General features: G+C 45.4%; 1 pseudogene; it reads right to left on the bottom strand.

The window, feature by feature from the left end:
• Window positions 1-3,070: 3,070 nt before the first annotated feature.
• Window positions 3,071-3,277, bottom strand: LOC142288908 (U2 spliceosomal RNA; annotated as a pseudogene).
• Between the last annotated feature and the right edge of the window lie 7,189 nt (window positions 3,278-10,466).

The raw sequence follows: 10,466 nt of genomic DNA on the forward strand, positions 1-10,466 counted from the left end.
CTGATGAGAGCTCGTCCCGGCCGGCTACCAGTGGATCTGGAAATGGGCTTGGAAGCTTCAGAAGCACTCCTGTCGACAGCTGAATGGGACACTCGGCGGAGGACACAGTACCGACAGGTCCAGGAGTATGTTGAAAAGAACTTGTGCCGGAGTCGGGGACAACAGGAGCAGTGCTTCAACAAGAAGGCGCCTGCCGGTTCCTTCCAACCTGGGGATGTAGTGCTGAAGCGGAAAAGAAGGGCCCACAAGCTGGATGATCAATGGGAAAAAACCCCGTATGTAGTCCAGCCCACAGGATGGGAGAATGGGAAGGCCTACCAGATCAGCCGTGACCAGGGGGGGACTTTGGCCACGGTTTCCCGAGACCACCTGAAGAAGTGCCCACCAGCATTGAGAGTAGCGGATGAGGCTCCAGTTCCCAGTCCAGTGGAGAAGGAAAAAGAGGTAATCCACACCATGATGGGTGATTTTCCAGCAGACTGGCCTACACAGAACGGTGCGGTGATCCTTCCAGTGATACTGTTCCCACAACCCGTGGATGAAGAAATGATGGAAACGGTTAACCGCGAGCCAGTGCCCAGGGATGTACCTGTACCCAGCTCCCCTACGCCTCCGCCTGCCCCACATGATAGCAGGGAGGAGGAACTGACTGTTCCCTCTGCCCCACTGCCTGTCACCACTGACACCGGACCCCGAAGGTCCACTCGCCCCAACCTAGGTAGACCCCCACTTAGGTACAGGGAAACTACTCTTTAAAAGGGGGGGGCTTTATGTGTTGAGTGTACCAGTTTGAAAGTTTTAAATGATAAGTAAAGATGATCAACCAAAGAAGTTTACCTGATTGAACCGTGATTAAACCGGCCGTTGCCGGCAACTGTTGTCCCCGTAGGGACTGTGCAACCATTGCGTAAGGAACTGCTTACGGACAAGCCCGAGAACTTGCAGGGCAACCACAAACTTAGTGCAATGTAAATAAAAATGTTTGTTGGCTTGACACCGTTACCGCCTCCGGAGAGGCTGATTTGGGAGGATGGGCCTGGAGGAAAGGGATGGCCTAGGCCCGCCACTACCGTAACCGGTGGCGATCCTCCGGGGGTTCAGGGGTCCCCTTGGACGTGGGCCCCCTGAAAGAGACAGAACCCGCTCGGGCAACTTGGTGCTGGACTGGGGTCAAGGGGTGCTGCCCGCTTCTTAGGGGCAGCATCAGGGCCAGGTTGTTTGGGTGGGAGAAGAGCGGAAGCTGTACCGTTGTAAAATGTTTATGATGCTTTTACATGTTTTACCGTTTTATTCTTTTTCAGTTGTGAAAATAAAACCGGTGATGGACGGGCAGCCCGCGGACGGTCTGCATTTTACTATAGGGGAATGTGGCGCCCTGGACAAGCCAGGTCGTCACAGGTACTACACCAACACACTCTACACTCCGGCTAGGCACACCGAAGCTAAACACAAATCCTAGTTGCCTTCCTCCAGGGGCTGATGTCCACACCAGGGGGTGGGCCAGGCGGTTGATCCCACCCACCGAGGAGTTCACAGTCCTGGAGGCGGGAAAAGGAGTCAGATTAGAGATCAGTTTTGGAGTTAGAGAAGTGAAGAGGAGAGGAGACTGACCGTGTCCGGGTGTGTGGCCCGGGCACTCAGCAAGGTTGGCAGACGGTGGTGACCTTCTGCAGGAGAGGCTGATTGGAGTGAACCGTACGGACCGGGGATGGGCAGTGGCCCGCCGGTACCAGATCGGGGAGTGAAGAGAAGCCAGCACCATCCGGCAGGGCCTACGGACCCCGACCAGGCTAGGAGTCGCCGTAAAACCGGTCAAATCCGTTAGCGACAGGAACCTCCAGGGTTTCCCAGCAGTCAAGACCCGATTGAAGGCAACAGCTCACACCGTAGAGGGAAGCACAGTCACCGCCAAGGCTACAGTTCCCAGGGCCAGAGCCTGCGGGCAAAAGGGGCTCCCTCAGCATCCATCCAAGCTGGGGAGCGGGTTACCGGTGGGAAGCCCGCTAGATTTTGGGGGAATAAAAGGGGTCCAACACCACATCCCCACAGGTGCACACCCACCCATCAAAGAGAGCTATAAGCCAATACCACCTTCACATTGCCAGTGTACCAAGGACATGTTGAGCAACATGAAGGCGGCTGGGGTTATCCGTGACAGTTGTAGCCTTTGGGCAGCTCTGTTGATCCTGTTAAAAAAGAAGGACGGCACCACTCCCCGTATTGAGGAATCGCTAGCTGCATTGAGAACTGCAAATTATTTTTCTACCCTTGATCTCACTAGTCACTATTGGCAAGTGTCCGTTGCTGAGGCAGACCCCTATGGGTCTCTGCGAGTTCAAAAGCATGCCCTTCGAGCTGTGCAATGCGCCAGGAACCTTCCAGAGGCTGATGGAATGCTGCTTGGGACAAGATTTTAGGGTGTATAAAAAGGGAGATTAGATCCCGTGATCCCAACGTATTGTTACACCTCTATAAATCACTTGTAAGGCTACATCTGGAATATGGGAACCAGTTTTGGGCTCCACATTTTAAAAAGGACATTCAGAAGTTAGAGTCAGTTCAAAGGTGGGCAACTAGACTACTACAAGGAATGGAAGGCCTCCCATATGATGACAAGTTGAAAAAGTTATTAAGTGATTATTGGCTGCAATGGGGCTTTCTGGCTGGTGCCAGCCTCTCTTCTTAGCACACAGGAACCACAATCCCTACACCATGCTTCAATGGATTCTCTCATCCCAGCCCAGTAAAACTACATATTTTACACAGTCATAAGCAGCCAAAAGGGATCTATTCTATTCAATTGCAAATGATCTAGATAAGACTGAGAATAAGATACTGCACGGGACATAGCAGAGTTGGTCAAGTTGAGTGGAGATGAGTTTGCTATTTGGCACAGCTTTTTGCATCAATAAAGCAAGTAAAAGGTGTGAAAGATAAAAAAAAGGGTGAAAGTGTGAAAAGTGAATTGGCCAAATTGAGGTGCATATAAAGTTTTTGCTTTCTTTCAATTCACTAATGGGGCTCATTTGAATCAGGTGAATTGAGTTCTGCTTTTGGAAACTGGGTTAAGAAGGGGTGCACCGGTCCTGGAGGTACTGCAATACCAGGTCAATGCGTGGAGTGGACAGAGCAAGATTTTTTCCATCTCCTTGTTCTAAAAATCCATTTAATATATGGTCCCCAGAGAGGGGACGTATCAGATATTAAACTGATAAGAACAGATTTAATTTTTTTTTTTTTCTGTTTATCAGTAGGACTTCAAAATAACAAAGGTGATCGCCTCCCGTTGCCTGGGAACCGTCCAGGCACAAGAGGGCTATGTGTCACCAGAAGGCGCACACACTTCCTCAAGGCCGGCAGACGTGCAATCCCAGGCACCTTCCAGTACCGACCAAGGTAGCGTCCTCCGAAACTACACTTGATCTTAGCCAAAAGGCCGAGAAGCTATAACCCGAATTGGTTACGGCCTTGAGTGGCACCCTGGCCTATACCGGACACATATTAGGGAGAGGGAGACAAACCCACGCCTACAGAAGACATTTTGTCACCCAAGCCAACCCTTGAAAAGGCTGTTTTGCAGAGCAAAAACAAGAAGAATGGTGCTTTTTGCAGCCGCCGCCCACTGCAATGAATCTGAATAACTCCTCCTTTTGGACACAAGCACCTCCCCTCCCCCTTGCAGTCTTTCCAATTCATGATACAAAAAGACGGACGGACAGGACAGGACAGGACAGGCTGCCTGACTTTCCGTCACTGCCACCCTTTGCCATCCTTGCCCGTAGAAAGCCCTTTCATCATCCCCAAACCCTAATCTTTTCCCTTCCCTTCCCAGATGCGTCTCACTCCCTTTCATTAGGAAGTGAGCGCAGCCTTTTCTCCGTTCTGCACATGCGCGACGTTAAACACAAATGCGCAGGCGTGCGTTCCATTACCCTCACTGCATTCCACTCCCATACAGGAAGTGGGCGCAGCTATTACTACGGTCGCACATAAAAGAACCCACGGCCACCACTGCACATAGCTGACTCCACCACAGGACACCCACTTCTACACCAACGCAGGTAAGACAGGATCGGCACCTCTATGCTCCCGTTACAATCAGGCTCAGTCACCATGTGATAACGCTCTCAACTCTTTAGTTGCAGGCTCCCCTTGCTTCACCTCCACTGGCTGTGCTGCCATTTCATCTCCCACCTGGAAGGTATACTTTATTCCACTATTTTCCTGTTTCTCTCTTCCCCCTTTTCCCATAACCTACTTTTATCTGCATTTGTGGGGTATCTATATGCTATTTACATCATAGTTTTATTCATTAATATGGAAGGGAAGAGTGCCCATGAGAGTGTTGAACTGCGGAGAGCAAGAGATTAAGCTGCTCCGATTTGCCACCATTGATAAGCTGTTCTCAGTAGATACACATGCTATCCAAACAGCAGCATCCACCATTGCTTCAGCCCACCCATTCAGTGACAGCTCACCAAGTCAGCCAGAGGAGTGGTGTAAGGAATTACACGTAGGCACTGACTCCACACCTTCACATCACAAGAAGGGGGTCTACAGGCTAGTGCAAGAATACGAGCAAGTCTTCAGCAAACATCCGCTAGACTTTTGAAGAATAAAAGGGGTCAAACACTACATCCCCACAAGTGCACACCCACCCATCAAAGAGAGATATAAGCCAAAACTACCTGCACATTACCAGTGTACCAAGGACATGTTGAGCAACATGAAGGAGGCTGGGGTTATCCGTGACAGTTGTAGCCTCTGGGCAGCTCCGTTGGTCCTGTTAAAGAAGAAGGACAGCACCACTCCCCTGTATTGAGGAATAGCTAGCTGCATTGAGAACTGCAAATTATTTTTCTACCCTTGATCTCACTAGTCGCTATTGGCAAGTGTCCGTTGCTGAGGCAGACCGGGAGAAGACCGCCTTTGCCACCCCGATGGGTCTCTGCGAGTTCAAAAGCATGCCCTTCGAGCTGTGCAATTTGCCAGGAACCTTCCAGAGGCTGATGGAATGCTGCTTGGGACACCGAAACTTTGAAACGGTACTGCTATACCTTTATGATGTTATTGTTTATTCTAAAGCAAACAAGATTTTAGGGTGTATAAAAAGGGAGATTAGATCCGGTGATCCCAACGTATTGTTACCCCTCTATAAATCACTTGTAAGGCCACATCTGGAATATGGGGTAAAGTCCTGAGCAGGTTGATAACCATTGGTTTGAGCATGGTAGGGTGTAGTGCGCATCTTCCTGCATCGGTAAAAGCTGCAGAAGTCCTTGAAGATTTCCGCTTCAAAGGCTGTGCCTTGATCTGTGAGGACTCTCTCTGAGTAGCCATGAGGTCTGCATAAGTGTGCTTGGAAGACCTTCGCTGCAGTATGGGCCATTAGATCTTTGACTTGTACCACAACCATAAATCTCGAGTAGTTGTCTACCATCGTAAGTGCATACGTGAGCTCGCCTCGATATTCTGCAACAAAACTCCCTTTTTCGATTTCAGTTTCAGCAAACACTCCTCTTCCTGTAGAAAATATTTATCATTACCTAAGACAGTCATTCTAATGCATGACAATATTAAGGCAATTTAGTTAAAACTTGTTTTAACTCACCTTTAAGGGGATTGATGTATTTCATGGTCAATCCAGGTTTGTCAGTGATGGCACTGACATAATGTATGGCGTCTTTTTCGGGCGTTATCCTTTGCCTTTTCATTGTGAAAATCCAGTTGCCTATATCAAAGCAAATTCTACTACTTGTAAAGTATGCAGAAAATGAAATGTAGAACATATAACATCAACTGCTTAGGAACGCATCATAGGTTAGTACTTAAAAGGATATTGTCATGTTCTAGTCATAATGCAAGCTGGACATTTTTCATGTTACCCTGTAATCGCCGGCCTGTTCTAATGCTCACAAGCCAAGATATAGGCTCAGCTGCTAAGGCTTCCCTCTGCCTTCTGAATGAAACTTGAATATGTCTGGGTCACTGTGTATATAGCAGGTGCTCAGAAAAAATAAGAGTCAATTCAATAGAAATAGCTCTGGCACACTATAGTGATCAATAACGTAAGAAAAGAACTCTTGGAATGCTGAAAATTCTTTATTTGTGCAAAAGGATAATTCATCCAACGTTTCGACCTTGTTTTTAGGTCTTTATCAAGGATAAAGTTATCTAAGATCATAAAGGGTTACAAAACCATATAAACACGTAATTAGTACATAGTACAACATAACAGTACAATATATTGCTACTTGAGAGTACAATGGGTCAAATGACCATGATGCACATACAAAAAATTTTTCCAAAGCCATAGTGAAAACATTTGTACTGAGGAAAGAAAATTTCCACATGACCTATCTGGAGAAACATTCTGGATCAAACAACCAAAAATAGTCAAGCAGGTAAATACACACCTATATGGATAACAGGATGATATGTGTTCAATTGTATAGCGTCATTGCCATTAAGGTACAAATGGAAAACTTGCAATCCTATATAGTGAAGGAAATGAACACATATCATATCAAAGAACACAGGAACATGGGTGTGAGAAAAACCTCAATGTTTATACTTTGTTCTTTATAATGGTGTGAACATGTATATGTCTCAGTACCTTATGCACTTGAGAATTCTAGTGAGTAGATCATGAAAGCCTATTTCAGAACTGGAATCGGTAAATAATTGTAGGTGGAATCTAAATGAAAAGATGGTACAAGTGTTATCATGACACGTGGGCTATAACACAATGGACCGTGTGACAAAGAAGAAAGGAGAGAAAGAAGAGGAAGAAAATGCAACTACCTGTAACATTACGTGATAGTCACTGGTAAGTATCACTTGACAATTCAAGTGAAAAAGGATTCCTTTATTAAAGGGTTCTCAGTCGCCTCAGGATCATGAAATACTAGGGTAAATGATATGAGAATGGGTAAGAAGCACCACTAAAGGAAATATGAGATGCAGGACATATATCTATAAACCCCTGAACTACATGATAGAAATAAAAAGAAGAAAAAAGAAAAAAAAGAAGAAAGAAGAAGAACACATAGAATGCGGAAAGAGAATGGGTACAACTACCTGAGTTACTGCAGGGAGGCCCCTGGTTGGTATTGTGAGGGTTAGTGGAATTCCTTCACTGAAGGGTTCTCAGTTGCCTCAGGTTCGTGAAAAATGCTATAGACAAATAATGCCCGGAGAAAAGGGGTTCATATACAGCGAATAATGGTAATACAAGGTACATGTGTCACATGTAATAGTATATATATATATATTGTACTAAGCTCTACACCAGAAATAGAAAGTAGTCCCTCTGCCTTCTGTCTAGGTGCCCTGAGTTATGTCCTGTAAACTGTCACAGCGACCCAGACACACATGTGTAGTAGGGGAATATCCCTGCTGAGATGCCAGTGCTAGAGCACTCGTTTGCTGTGGATTTGAACGCTATGTGAGCAGTTCTTACCTTCAATGAGCAGAAGTCTCTTTTTTCAGATTTCAATATCTCTGTGGGTATCTGGCAGAAATATGGAATACTCTTTACTGCTAAGACCCTGTACACCACTCCCACTAAAGGGGGCTTTACACGCTGCGACATCGCTAATGCGGAGTCGTTGGGGTCACGGAATTTGTGACGCACATCCGGCCGCATTAGCGATGTTGCTGCGTGTGACACCGATGAGCGATTTTGCATCGCTGCAAAAACGTGCAAAATCGCTCATCGGTGACATGGGTCTCCATTCTCGATTATCGTTACTGCAGCAGTAACGATGTAGTTCGTCGCTCCTGCGGCAGCACACATCGCTCCGTGTGACACCGCAGAAACGAGGAACCTCTCCTTACCTGCCTCCCAGCCGCTATGAGGAAGGAAGGAGGTGGGCGGGATGTTCCGGCCACTCATCTCCGCCCCTCCGCTGCTATTGGGCGGTCGCTCAGTGACGTCGCTGTGACGCCGCACGGACCGCCCCCTTAGAAAGGAGGCGGTTCGTCGGTCACAGCGACGTCGCCGGGCAGGTAAGTATGTGTGACGGGTCTGGTCGGTGTTGTGCAGCATGGGCAGCGATTTGCCCGTGTCGCGCAACAGATGGGGGCGGGTATCCACACTAGCGATATCGGGACCGATATCGCAGTGTGTAAAGTAGCCTTTAATAAACTGTGTAAAGGATTTTAAGTAAAAATCCACAATAAACCAGCGCTAGATGGGTTTTTATAATTTTATTAATAGACCACAAATAAAAAATTTTTTGCTATCCTTGTTTCAAGACAGAGTATTTGATAATATACAATACACTGATTATTACTAAAACCAAGGACCACATAAAACAAGGACCACATAAAATAAAAAATGAAAGTAATGAGAATAAAATTCTTTTGTATAACCAATTAACTTCGAGGTGATACAATATTCACATTGATTTAGTTTTACCAGTCTAATGTAATGCCCCGGCCGGTGGCATATATTTTGTTTGGTTAATAATTTAGACTTATACAATGAAAGATGTACTATACCACCCCTGGCTAACTTACAAGTTTTAAGTTGTACAATATAAGTTTGCGACGTTATATTCGCCCCCAGGGCCTGGGGGAATAAACCTCACAACAACTTGACCGCAAAAAACACCCCGGATTTCTCCGTTGATTAGGCTGGAACCGCTATGTACAGGATTGACCTGTTAGACTTCCAGAGCGGACGTTTTGAGGCCAGTGGCCGCGACTAGTGCTGGCTCTGGGGGAGATGTATGGTTACCGACATCCCTCTTTACAGAGCCTTTATAACACTTCACAAGGCCACAAACCAGCCGGTCCCGTATTCTCCCAAATGTACTTTCGAAATCAAGCAGTACGAAGCCACTGAAAGCACCAAGATGTTGGCTGCGGACAACAATAAGATCAGCGGTAACTACTCAGCCTCTCCAGCGGGCAGTCCAGACCGTATCCAGTGTCAGCTGACTGATTCCACACAGGAGGAAGTTGCTTGGCAGGTTAGCACCACACAAGGCTCCGATCCGCTTCCAAACGAGCAATGCAGAACCGCTGGAGGTACCAATGTATCCTGGTTGCAGACAAAGGAAATGTCAGCGGTAACCTCTCAACCTCTCCAGCAGGCAATCCGTACCGTGTCCAGTGGAAGCCGGTTGATTCCACACGAGGGAGAGATTACTTGGCAGGTTATCACCGCACAGGTGAGGTAGGCAAAAACAGAGTCCTGATCCGACGCGCGTTTCGGGGGCGTGTAACGGCCCCCTTCCTCAAGGATAACTCAGCTGTTGCCTAGAGCACTATTTATGCATATATTTAATTGGTTATAATTTGCATAAAATTAAACAATGTTTAAATTCAACCAACATTCAATGACCACTACATATATCAATTTGTGAAAGACCGTTCATAATAGCCATATAATATAATTATGTGCAAAGGTTTTTCTAAAGGTTTTTCTAAAAAGACCTATATATAGCCTTGCTTGTATCATCATATACTGGGAAGACAATGTGTATATATGCATATGCTTTTTTTCAACAATAAATTTAACAAAAGGACATCATAAAGGTGTAATATAAATTTGCTATAATATGAAAAGCCCCTTATATCTACATCAACCTTGGGCAAGTGAAGCACCAATTTTAATATATATTATGCATATATACACATATATCTCCATGACAATCGCTTTATTTTTTTTTTTTTCCTTCTCTCCGTATTATTATCAGTACCTATTACTCCTCTACCTATAAAAATATAAATTAATTAAAAGCAAACAGTTCTATATCATTATTGAGTCCATATGGTTTCAAGGTGTTCAATTCAAAAATCCATTGGCTTTCTGCTCGTGACATTTTTTTAATGAAATCGCCACCTCTCCAATCCTTAGTTATTTTTTGTACGCCCCATACTTGGGATCCTTTAAAGGACCCTCCATGTTTTAACACATAATGTCTGGATAGGGGGTGCTTAGTACATTTATTTTTAACACTTCTAATGTGCTCACCCACCCTTTTCCATAGGGGTCTAATAGTTCTCCCAATGTATTTTTTCTGACAGGGACATTGAATGCAATATACTACTCCCTTTGATTGACATGTAATAAATTCTCTAATCATGACTTCTGACTGCCCCTGTAAGAAGGATTTCCGTGAAATATTTTTTGTATTCTTACATACTATACAGCTTTTGCATGGAAAAAAACCTTTCAGGCCAAATAATCCTCCCTTATTAGGTGCTGTAAGATTACGTATGGTGGGTGCCACTAAATTGCCAATATTGTTTGCCTTCCTATATATGAATATAACGTCGCAAACTTATATTGTACAACTTAAAACTTGTAAGTTAGCCAGGGGTGGTATAGTACATCTTTCATTGTATAAGTCTAAATTATTAACCAAACAAAATATATGCCACCGGCCGGGGCATTACATTAGACTGGTAAAACTAAATCAATGTGAATATTGTATCACCTCGAAGTTAATTGG

This window comes from Anomaloglossus baeobatrachus, unplaced genomic scaffold (assembly GCF_048569485.1).
Source record: "Anomaloglossus baeobatrachus isolate aAnoBae1 unplaced genomic scaffold, aAnoBae1.hap1 Scaffold_87, whole genome shotgun sequence".
NCBI classification, from domain to species: domain Eukaryota; kingdom Metazoa; phylum Chordata; class Amphibia; order Anura; family Aromobatidae; genus Anomaloglossus; species Anomaloglossus baeobatrachus.